General features: G+C 44.1%; 1 protein-coding gene across 1 annotated transcript in view; it reads right to left on the minus strand.

Moving 5' to 3' along the window:
* The window catches only part of LOC103374258 (semaphorin-6A), a gene marked incomplete at its 3' end in the record, with an annotated part of 57,311 nt that extends 45,492 nt beyond the window's left edge, over positions 1-11,819 (minus strand). The window contains exon 1 of the mRNA XM_008304321.1: positions 11,124-11,819. The remainder of the gene's footprint in view (positions 1-11,123) is intronic.
* Positions 11,820-12,590: the final 771 nt, after the last annotated feature.

The raw sequence follows: 12,590 nt of genomic DNA on the forward strand, positions 1-12,590 counted from the left end.
GCTGTTTGTGCATTTTGCACGGCCCATTGCAGTCTGTCAGAGATATATTTATATATGCAATTTCGATGACTCAAGTAAGCCGCATTGCAAGCGAAACAGAATTAATTGGATTAGGGTGGTAATATGCGTCATAGATCGATGGCAGGCAGAGAAGATCTCTGTGTTTCTCTCATCCTGTCTCCCTCTCTCTCTCTCTTTGTGTGACAGGGTCTTAGTGAAGTGGCAGAGCTCTTGTTGAGATTACCCCGCTGTAGAGTATCAACAGTACTCTGAGATGGGCAGGGACGGCGTGGCAGCTACCTAATTTCCCACTTGCCAGTCTCTTGCCAGAGCAGCAATCCCAAACTGCAACAGGTCGATGACTCCCACTAAATCTGTGCATCAGCACGGCTAATAAACACTCCGTTTTACCGCAGAAAGGGTTTGAGAGCCACCTGAAGGCTTGCACTTTCCTTTCTCTCCTCTCCGTGACATTTCTCATTGCACTCGGTGTCTGCTTTAAATACCAAATGTTGACTCACTTTTCTCACTCAGTAAGCATGACAACTGCACGAACGGACCACGTGTTCGCTTCCTTGATTATTTATCTTCAAACCCTGGAAAACGGGCGACGCACCCGGCCAGCTAATTCCCTAATGTAACTTATACGCGGCCACTAAAGTGGATTTTACAGCAGATGCCCCACATTGTGTTGATGCAACGTCTTCATAATACAAACCATGGCAACCGAGCTTTTCCTACTGCAGTTTGTGGCAACCAATTACACCCATAAATCATCCCAGACAATTATTGCGTCTGTAATCTAATCAAGAATAAAGCATTTAATTTGCATAAAGCACCTTCTTCTTCTCCTCAGCTGAAGCTGCAGGGGTGTGATGTTGCTGGGTAGATAGAGCGAGAGGGGGGGATCCTTCAGGGATGAAGAATTGAATAAAATAGTCCATTTCATTTGGTCCAGTCTGATAAAAGTTGTTTATCCCACGCTGTATTTTCATTCGCTATTGTATGTCCAAGGGGAGAAGGAAGAAGGAGGGAAAAAAAGAGAAGTGGCGGCGGTGGGGGGGTCACTTTCTCTTTTCTTTGTCATGTCTCTCCCTCCCTCTCTCTCTCTCTCTCCATGCTCCTGTGAATCTCATTCAGGAGAGGAATGAAAACACTATTCACTGGTAGAATCATTTTAACACTGAGGAGAATACCAATACTAAAGCCTGGATACGACCTTGATCTCACAAGCTGCTCCGTTCTCCTCCCCTCCTTTCGCCTACTCCTCTTATCCTTACACTGCTTTTTGTACCACATTCTATATTTTATGAAGGGAAAAATACAAAAATGGATTTTCCCTGACCCTCCCCTTCCTCATACAGCGAAGGCTGGCCGAGCCGCGCTCGTGCTCCACATTCCAACTTTGTCTAAATTGTAAGTAAAGATTGGATTTTTTTTTTCTTCTCCTGTAGAGTACAGTTAACCTCTCAGAGGGCTAAAACATGTTCCTCTGCTGAACCTTGACCCGGAAGTCCTCCAGTAATTGACTGATTGATGAGCAGGAAGTGGCATAAGACGGAGAGGTTAGCCCTGAGGGAGCTGGCACAGCGAATGATGAATGGAGGCTGCGCTGACCGGGAAAACAAGATGCAATGCTGCTCTGCACTGTCTGATAAAAGGGAACCATTCTGTAATTGTATTTTTAGATAGGACCTGATTATGTCAGAATCAAACATAAAAACTATAGCAGCTGCCTCCTCCATATGAATACAGATACTGTATCGTTGGTTGAAATTAACCCGAGGAGATTAATCACGTTTTTTTCCCTTTAATCTGTGGCTGCCCAAGTGGAGGCACATCCTCCATCTATATCAGTAGGTTGTAATAGGATGCTAAAAACTGTTAGCTAAACCATCTCACACTGCCTCCTGTGATACACCAAATTAAATTGAGCACAAAATGACTTAAGTGAAACCCGTAAGCCTTCCAGTGGCCCTTTCATTACCAGCTGCCACACATGAGTAACAGGAGGGAGCGAGACACAGTCTGTCTTTACCGAATTACACTCTTTCTGTGGAAGAGCAAATTGCTTCCTTGTGTGCGAGTGTGACTGTGTGTGTGTGTGTGTGTGTGGCGTGTGTGTTAAAGCCTGATCTAAAATGCTACTTTTGTGCAGCGCTGTACTGTAGACATCTGTTTAAACACGCGCATGAGCCGAGAATATCGAGATTCGGGAGCTCAAACTTCAGCTAATAAATTACCTGCATTACACTTGCGCAGGTGGAAGTGTGTGTGTGTGTGTGTGTGCGGATTTCCTCTCTTGTAAAAGCTTCCCTTGAAAAACAACCAAAGAAAAGAGAAGACATAAAGAGTAACAGTGGATCCTTGTGCCTCCTCCTCGGGCTTTTAATAGATAATAACATTTTAAGAACCTTAACTGCTATTCCCTCACACCTCCTGCACACTGGCGGTGATAAAGTAGCTGCTTGCATGTGCGCGCATAAGTGTATTTGTGTGTGTTTGTGAAGCAGAGAGGCGAGAGAGGGGAGAGTTAATCAAGCTGGATGCTGGCGGGAGGCCACCAGCAGGTAATAAAAACACAAGGACCCCCCCAGAATCCCTCTACATACCATCTTATGAATAACTATACAACTTGTGATGCTAGAAGCAGAGACAAAAAAAAAAAAAATCCATAAATTAAAACTATATTAGCAACAGGCAAATCCCCAACACAACTCAACGCAGACGAACACACAGTCGCCCATGGGGGTTAACGTAAGCTGCATTAGCTTTAACAATAAACACATTAGCAGACCTAATGATGTTGTGCTGCTGTTGCATCAACATGTTAGCTATGGGTGCTTGGAGCTTAAACACGCTCACAGTAACGGGCATTAATTATACAGACAAGGTCGGCCACAGTGGGCTTCAGGTGAGGAAGAGGAAGGAAGTGCTTCCCTAACATTTAGCTGCACATTTAGTTTGGCAGTCTAGTTAACCTTCTGAGCCTCAAGCAGTCTTTGTCGGTCACATTTTTTCACCACTTCATGAAGTCCTGCAGATCTATGGAAAAAGGCACGAAGATATAAGGCCTTAAATTATAAAAATAATAACAAAATCTAAAAAATTGAATGCCTATGGAGACTGATTTTCAAGTGGCATTAAGGAAAAATGGTGGTTCTGCATGCTATAGATATTTAACTACTTACATTTTGGATTTTTTTTTCCATACTTCCTCTGCTTTGCATAAACAACCTTCAGTTAAGCTGAATTTTGTCACGAGTTTGTTGAAGAGAGGAAGAACGGTTTCGCGGTTGCACTGAAATACACAGAATTCTTTTAATCTGGTTAATGCAAGTGCTTTTTTTTGTTGATAATTTGCAAATGCAAGATGTAGTTCAAGGACCAACAGAAAGTTGACAATTCTTTCAATTTTTTAGAGTTTCTAACAATTTATAACAAGCCTTTCAAATCCGTTTTGGGGAGTTAAATGACAAAAAATAAACCCAAAAACCTCAAGTTCAGACGCACTCGACGATGATTGGTTGGGCAGACACACAAGCACACACAAGCACACAAACTACTACACAACCATTTAATCCTGAGTTGGTCCCAGCTGTTCATCTCCTGAAACACCCTCTCTTTAAGTGCAACGGAGTGAGAGGCTACCATTTGATTACATCTCAGCAGACCTGCTGATGATAGACCGACGCTTCTGAATCGTGTTTAGAGACCAGCTTCCCGAGAAAAACAACAGGTTTTCTGGCTAAAAACAACACGGCTACGAGCAGGAGGACGAAGCTCTCTGGTGGTGTCCGTCTGAAGAAAAAGGAGAGTTGTTTCTGATTCACAAAGTCAGACGGGGAAGATGTCTGGGTGGATGGATAGGTCGACAAAAACTCTGACAGTAACATGGGAAGCAGCTTGTTTCCTACCACTGCCATGATTGTACACCAGCCTCCATCAAGACGCTGATATTAATGTAACCATGACAACAAAGGTCCTCTTACTTCAATGATCTTTCCCTGTTCATGTGCTTAAACCGAGCACAACTTTAACCATCGGATAGCGGTTCTATTATATAATTATGATTTATAACTGTCTTTCAAGGCACCGACAGCTGATGCAGTCCCGCGGATGCTGGCACGAGATCAGAAAACCCTCGTATGTGTCATTTTCAAGGGCGGCTACAAGCCACTCGGAGGACGTCTCCCGTGTTTACGTTTGTTTGTGTGTCCTCCACTGCTTCATGGCCATCGAGCACGCACTTAAGACCTTGCTGCATTTTCTGAATGGCTGCTATGTATAAGTGGCTTTACGTCGCGCAGCTGCACAGAACGGTCGTCCCGCGTGTTAAGGGAAGGTTAAGTTATGTGCCACGCTCCGCTGCATCCAACACAATACATTTGGTGGTTATAATATATTCCAAATATAGTCATCATGGAGAATAGCAGAGACTTTTTGATCATCGTCAGGAAGGAGGAAGCGTTCCATATGAAGGCTTTAAAGCAGCAGCTTCTTGTAAATGCTGTCCGACAGCTTTGATACCAGCGCAGTCTGCTTGTGTTTATATTTGGCAGTCTGGGTAACGTCCACAGATTGGTGCTGAAGGTTTTACAGATGACAGGAATGGCAAAGAGAAGGGGTAGCGGACTGGCAACGTGCTGCTACGCGTCTGCACTTATGGCCACATTTGGAGGAGGTGCTGCTGTTTGTATCTTTAAATGGGATTTTGTAATAGATGACGCGGGCGGTGCTGGTGTTAATTAGTGTTGGTTTAACCAAATTATGAGGAAACATTTGTCCCTGTTGCACACGATTATCCACAGACGGGGACTTCAGAAGTAGCTCCAAAGAAAACTGTCCGCACATGTTCGGTGGACTATCCAGTCATTACTTCTGCGGAGGGAATTTTACCGTTTGAATTTTTTTTTTAAGCCAATTTTTGTAACCCCGCGAGACAGCTCCAAACCTGGACGAGCGATATCGGAAAACTAAGTGCATGCCTCCAAACTTCTAGAGATAAGCCGAGCCTTTAAACGCTGATAAAAGTAGTAAAAAGGATGTCTGAAAGAAAAGAGCAGTTTGTCTGTGTGTGTGTTGCTTTTCATGGTTGCTGGAACTGAATAAAAGCCGAAGCGAGTTTACAGGCGGGTGAATGACAGCGGGGTAATTCCAGCAACTTCAGAAGTTTCTGCTCGGTGACAGTCTCGCAGCGCCACGGAGCAGAAACAGACCTCGCACACGGGCGTGAACACAACACCACGCCGCACTAAAACCAGCCGCTCTTAAAATGCAGCCACGTAAAGACCGTTTTTGCTCAACCTAATGGAGTTTTGCGACCGCCGTCCGCAGCGACACCTGTTCATGGTGTTGGGGGGGTGAGGTGCGAAAATAGAAGAGAATTAGCCCAAGCAGAGAGGCTTTGAAAGACAGCCAGGTGAGTATAATGCATTGATCCACCATATGGGGATAAAAAATGGAATGCATCCAACCACCTCGGGCTCCCAAATGGGGAGGATATCCTGGCAGGTGTTTACACTTGTCAGTCCTGGCCTGATAAATCAGAGAGAAAAGACAGGAGGAGCTGTCTGCCTGAACCCAGGAGGCCACGATAAGAGGAGGGAATGGAAAGGGAGCAAGAGGGAGGAACCTGCCTGTCTTTTTGAGAACAAGAGCCAAACTAGCATCCAGTATAAACACACAAATACAGAAACACACACACACACAGTGACTCGCATGCTGAACTATGAAAAAGCATACTGGCGTTTTCCTTTTTCTCCCCACTTTTTCATCCTTTAGATGTTGCTTTCAAATGAGTATATCTGTATGGAGGTAATCCATCATGGTTTGATTATTAAAAGACAATGAAGTGGACATGAATGAGGCGCCCTGTCGCTGTAGGGCCTTTTATTAAAACAGAAGCTCAAATGCATGAACGTCTCCCTTTAAAGAGGTGACGGATTGATTCTGGAAGCGGGCCAACGACGACTCCAAAAGACGAGACGGGGGGGGGAAAAAGAAAAGCAGAAGAACGGCAAGGAAATAGCGGCAAAGTGCCAACTTGGAACAACAGCAACCTAACAAAGACATTGGGAGACAAGCGATAAGCTGCTATCTTTATAACGCTGCCTCTGTGATCTAAAAGCCATTAGGCCCGGACATGCCTCTGTGATTCTTAATCACTAAAAACAATTATCTGTTGCAAAAGCAATGGATATCCTTTTTTTTTTTTTGTACTAAGGACACTCTTCGGAGCAAATTACCATAGATATAGAAATGAGGACAATAAAAATTAAAAAAAAGCGTAATGAGGAAAGGAAAGGAAAAGAAAGAACGATAACAGAGCAGAGACGGGAAGAGGAGGAGGAGGCTAATGGGTGTTCACTGTCTGAGAATGATCCAAAGTAAACTGACATCACACCAACCTCGCCACCAGCAGAAATCAGCCAAGGAGAAAGATGAGAGGAGATAACCACCACTCACTACATTGTTTTTAAAAGTAGGTCAAGAACTTGTTGGGCTGCTGGGGCTGAGACGAGCTCTCAAAATCACTCTGGAAACCCTCTAATAGCTCGGCTAAAGGTTTTTTTTTCCCAAGAAATAAACGTGTTGTGTGGCGTTAAACCAGCCTAAATCACCAAAACAGGAAAGAGGAATGCTGCATTCATGGATTGATGCCTGTAAAATATTCTACCTCGTGGATGCCCAGGTTTGGTCGAGGGTAAAACACGTCAACGCCTTTTGGATTAATTGCCATGCAGGTGTATTTTGTACCCAGAGGATGAACCCTACAGGCTCTGGTTAACGCCGAACCTTTACTCTAAATGAAGAAATACAGAGTTTTTTGTTTTGTTTTTTTTTGTTGGTAAAAGTTTACTGCAGGTACTTGATGGATTTACATGAAATCTGATGCTTGCCTTCATGTTCTCAAGGATAATTTGTCATTTTAACATCTCCATCTATCACGATCAGGTTCAGATTTTCTTTTGTTTAACAATCTATGATGTTCTTTAGGTGCTGCCTACAGTTTGAGCTCACTTGTTCTTCAGATTTTGGTTCTTCTTCAAGTTCAGTTGCTCTTTACTGACGCTTTTAAGATTACCACGACTACTGAGAAGCCACGCAGTCAAAACAAACTCGCTATCGCCGTCATCTTGTGGGGAAACATCTCCATCTTGATGGGAGTGGTCTCCTCCAAGAAGACATTGCCCCCATCCGTAGGACATGAGGGATCACTAATTAGCTGCATGGATGCGATGTGGATCCCATGCTATGGCCTTCTAAGTCAACAGATTCCAACCAGCTGCACACCTCTGGGAGACTTTGTGCTAACATGTTAGGCGGCGCTCTCCAGAGACTTCCAGCGACTTGTAGGATAAATGCCAAGCTGCACTGAAGTTCTGTTCTGGTTGCACGTGGCGACTCATCACCTTTCTGAGACACTTTATGTTGGTTTTTCCTTCAATTTGCCATCCGTCTGTGAAGCTCAAAGCGCCGCGGTGGCTAAATACAGCCTCATAGCAGACTCTTTGTTTTGTTGTCTCTTTGTCTGTCGGGCCCACGTAGCCATTTATCCACCATGTTCCCTCACCACCTCTCGCAGACTTAATGAAAACATTTGTTATGTTATCGCCATCATTTCTCCTCTTCTCTCCGGCTCTCTTCATCCTCCTAATGCTCTTCATCTACATTCGCTGCCTCTCTTCATCTCCTTGAGAATGGCAGCAAAGAAGGAAAAGGTTAGCGCGGTGCAGGCTGCTCCTTTGCTTTGTCTGGGAAGAAGCGTTTATGAATCAAAACAAGCCCCCATTTCTGTGACACACATTCGAGCACGCACACAAAGCCCAAACTCACATCTTCCACACACACACACACACACACATGAAACTGGTGCTTAAGAGATTGACCCCAAAAAAAGAACGAGGTTACACATTTAAATATCAGAACCTTTTCCAGGCCTGTCAATCACTGCTTGTGATGATACTAGCGGGGCAACCTAATCAATCTGGAGGCAGCTGATACAGCGCTGTGTGGGCAAAGCGGAGAAAATTGCGGCTGATAAGGACATGCTTGGTAGCACATGGCCTTCTCCGTCTTTCTTTTGATCCACTTATCTTTTTCGTCTGACACCACTCCGTCTCTTTTTCTGATTGTTTATCCCTTTTACTCTTTATGCGCCTTGTAACATCGGGCCATACTTTTGTCATTTTTATATACGAGCTGGCCGTTCGGCGTACACTGTACAGAGCTTGACCCCTGTCCAAAGAGCCAAAGCAGCTGAAAGATACAAACTGAGACCCAGTGTTTCTCCTGAGAAGACGAAATAGCGTCAAAAAAAAAAAAGAAAAGTATCAGAATGTCAGTGAGCTAAATGCCACATTAACTCCACGGAGACAGATGCTGGAATGACTGAAGCAGTGCCCTGCGGAGCAGCGATCGGGGTGTTGAAACTGTCACACGGCATAATGCATTTTACTTGGAAACTCACTTTATGAAGGCCAACTGCGGGGTGCCTTGAGGCGATGCTGCGCCATTTCATGCTTTGCTTAGTCATGATACAGACCTGGGACTTCCAGCCTGTAAGGTTGGCGAGTCAAGTAATGCTTTAAATTAGGCTTCCCGGGGTTGAAAACATATAATATGTTTGGAAATGTGTGCCGGATACAGGAGGAACCAAACGCAATCTCGGCGATCCCGTCTTTAGTAAACATCAGCTAAGCCATCAGCAGGGAGAGGCGGAACAGAAAAATCCATTTCTGTGGCTCCGTGGCTAAGTATTTCCAAATCCAAAATGCATGAGTCCTAAAATGATTTTTTATGTAATTTCTACAAGGAAGGGGGAAAAAATGGCTCAGTGGCAGGAAGAGGGGGGAACGCTTGATAAACTTGCAGCAATTCATGCATAAGGTCTTTGAGTCACAGCAGAAGTTAGTGTGGCCATTTAGAGCTGCACGGGAGAAGTTGCCGAGGGACACTGTGTTCCTTGGGTAGTTTTTCCCCCCGCAAATAAAAAAGGATGAGCAATCAATAAAACAATAGCTGTAATTCTGGCCCGAGAGCCGGATAGTTACAAACCCTTTTCCTCGACAGACCCGAGCTGTAAATGAGAAAAGTCTCAAAGTCAATATTCAACGGCGGCTCGCTAAGTGGTTTTTACTATGGATATAAAAGGCTCAAGGAGATTTGGAGCAAAGAAATGGAAATTTTTATCCTTGCTGGACCTTGACTAAATAGACATTAAGTTGTAATCAATATGGCCTCTACGTTAAAAATCATAAAAATGATGTGCATCACTATCTGTAACCAACCGGACAGAGACAAAGAGACCCAGTAATTAACCTTGTCCTGCGGCACAACAAGACATCTGGCAAAGAAATGACTCCAAGAATTGCAACGGAAAGACACAATATATACTGTGTTTTTCTTTTTTTTTTTGCACGTGCTTTAAGGCTCGACTCGTGCAGCTGTTTTTGTTGTGTTCTTTTTTTCGCTCTCGCAACTAAACCAGAAAAGCAGACTCAGGATGTAAGCGGGTGGCCTGCAGGGACTGAATAAGAGGTGTGATGATTTTCTGTTGTTCTATCCATCTGGTGCAGATTTCACATCTCACAGCCTCCTGCTTCTTCATAATAGGTGTGCTTCGGAGTTGTACAAGGTGTGATACAGTCTCTATCAGCGCCTCATTGTGTACCTAATGCAGTCTTCAGTATGTCGCTCTTTGCAGCACGTTTAACTTTTACACAATCAAGTAAGCAACCGCACGATTCTACATGCTGCAAAACAGAGAGGACAATAGCGGCAACACAAACGTATCACCGTTACACCGAACGTCCTTGCGACCAAAGAAAGAAGCAAAAAGCCGCGTTATCTTGTAAACAACGCTGCTGGATATCACCATCATCTGTTTCAGTCACAAAGTCTGCAAATGTATCGTGATTTAATTTGCTGTTTTACTATCACAGAAAAATCATTTCAGCTCCGTTAATGACATTTTTTTTTTTTCCCCCTCGTCGAGCTCCCGGTTCATTTGATGCAGGTTCCATTATGCTAAGCGACCGAGTCTGTGTCCTCACTGATAACTGGGTAGCTGGCCTTCCATTCCACAGCAACGGGCCTATCAGATCTGACTGAGCATGATGCTAATCTCTATTAAGGTGGCCATGGGTCGGGGGAGAGAGGAGCACAGCAGTCACACACACTTTTGTAGTCTTTGCCTCATCCTCGCTTTCTCTCTTGTCTTATTCGCTCAATGCCGACCTGTTCTGTCTGTGCATTACATAGTCTCATTGGCTTTCTCCTCCTTCCTCGGCTCCCTCCTCTGCAACTAAATACATCTTCAGAATAAAAAAAAAGAAAAAACCTCATCCCACAGACTCTGTTTCTCTTTATTTTCCTCTTATGACAGGAAACATATATTTATAATGGAGGATGGAATAAACTAAACACAATTACGTGCTGTGTTAGCCCGTGATATTGTGATACCGATAACAGAGTATCTTGTTTTCTGTTCGTGCATCATACCCAATAGCATTATGAATCATCTCTGATAAACGACGACATTCAATCCCGCCGCTGCACGAGGCCGCAGTCACAAACTGACAATGCAGCGTACCCGAGTAGCTGCTGTTTTGCCAACGCGCAGAATGAATCTGTCTGAATGTTGTTATCTCCACACACCATATTGGAGGAGCAACGCCGCTCACATCCAGCTCTAAACTAATGAACGAGATGACAATGTTCGGGCAGGCGGATCATTGAGACGTCACGCCAGTGTGCAAAACAATATGTATGGAAACGAAATGTATTAGACAATGCAGTACAGGCAGTTGCGAATAAACGCTGGCAGTCTGCAGCGGAGTGGTGACTGCCATTAGCACCGCTATTATGTCACAAGATGAGGTAACACAATGCAAGAAGTAGAGTGATCATCTCTGGCATGGGACAAACTGTTAAAGGCTACTCCGTGTCTGTGTTCTGGTCCAACTGCTGGTAAATTACAGTGCTGGAGAAAATATGTGTGGAAATAACAAGAATTGAGAGACAGAAGATAGGCGAGGGGATGGATTTAAAAAAGGAATACACAAGGGAAGTGATATAAGGATGTAATCCTTCAGGAAACCAGTGTCTCAGTCACTAACCTGATTAGAGCCAAGTGTGTCACTGTACCCACTGTGCCGTCGACTAGTATGTCCACACCAGCTAGCTGCAAGACACGTTTCATGGAAACAGGAATACAAGTGTGGCTACAGGCAAGCCTCCAGCCAGTGACAGCCTGTGGACAATTTTAATAGAAAATGTGCAGAATTTAATTCTGTTTACTATCTCGTCTTAGCTTAGGAAATAAATTAGAAGTAACACTGATTTCACAAACTGTCTCTAACAGGCAGGAAATTCATTTTCTAATCCAAAAACCTGTCCTTTTGTTGAGCATAAGCAATTTAGACTCGGAATTTTAAAACTCCGTGCAAACTGCTGGATCCATTTACAACTCCAATGGCAACTTGGAGAGCAGAGACCTCCACCGAGGCCAGTAGTCCACTCTTCTTCTTCGATGGCATGCAAACTCACAACCCAAACCGGATCCACACCCAAACTTCGTGGGTTCTTCCTTTGGCAGCGCTCCAGCTCTCCACCAAGCTTCATAAAATCTGACCTCGTAGTGTTTTTTTGCATAAGCTTGAGACAAACACAAGCTCTAAGACAAACAAACCAACAAGCAGTAATGAAAACATAACCTCCTTGGCAGTGATAACAAAGACTACTTAGTGTTGCAGGCTAATTATCCCAACAATTATCTGTGAGCCTGAAAACAAAATCCCTTTAGGTTTGTACGTACATTGTTAGTTAACCTCTCTTAACTCAGATGTGTTTTTCTGGCCGCTGCGCTTAAAGCATCTGAGGTCTCAAATGAGATCACACGACGACAATTAACATTGCAGCAGCAACAAGTTCTAAATACGATTTTTTTTAACAGCAAACAAGTTATAAAACCGAGCACATTTGAAGCAGAAGTCGATGAGCGCTGAATGGCAGCGTCACGTAATGAGCTGCATGAATACCGGTGCCACGGGAGAGGTGCATTCTTTATAATGAGACCGCAAAATCAATACACAGAAGAAGAAGAAGCTCTGCAGCTCCACGAGTTCATTTATGCGGCGGCATAAAAGAAAAGCGCTCGGATGAAAGTGAATCGTGTTGAAAATATTATGTGATCAGCGCAGGTAAATTAAGTGCAATTTTCCCCGATGTTCCTGCTGTTGTACTTTACTGTAAGCGACGTAACCGCAACGCTCTCTGAATGCTCGGCCGGCTGGGGAGCACATGCTAACTGCGAGTGTGACAACTTAAAATACATGTTGTCTTCTTATGGGAGGTCATATTGAGACGGATGAACACACAGTGCCGTCGCCCTGAGGTCTTATTCTTGGCACTGAAAGAGGTTTTTTTTTTTTATAAGAGAAAACTCAATTGAGAGGGACGGAGATAAGACGCACGGTGAGATATGATGTGAGAACAAAGAGAATGTGACCTTGTGTCTGTTCTGCAGCTGTTTGAACCGAGACTCACGTCATTGTTTCTCATATGCACAGTAATTATGCAGTAAT

Source organism: Stegastes partitus, unplaced genomic scaffold (assembly GCF_000690725.1).
Source record: "Stegastes partitus isolate 25-593 unplaced genomic scaffold, Stegastes_partitus-1.0.2 Scaffold2188, whole genome shotgun sequence".
Classification (NCBI taxonomy): Eukaryota; Metazoa; Chordata; class Actinopteri; family Pomacentridae; genus Stegastes; species Stegastes partitus.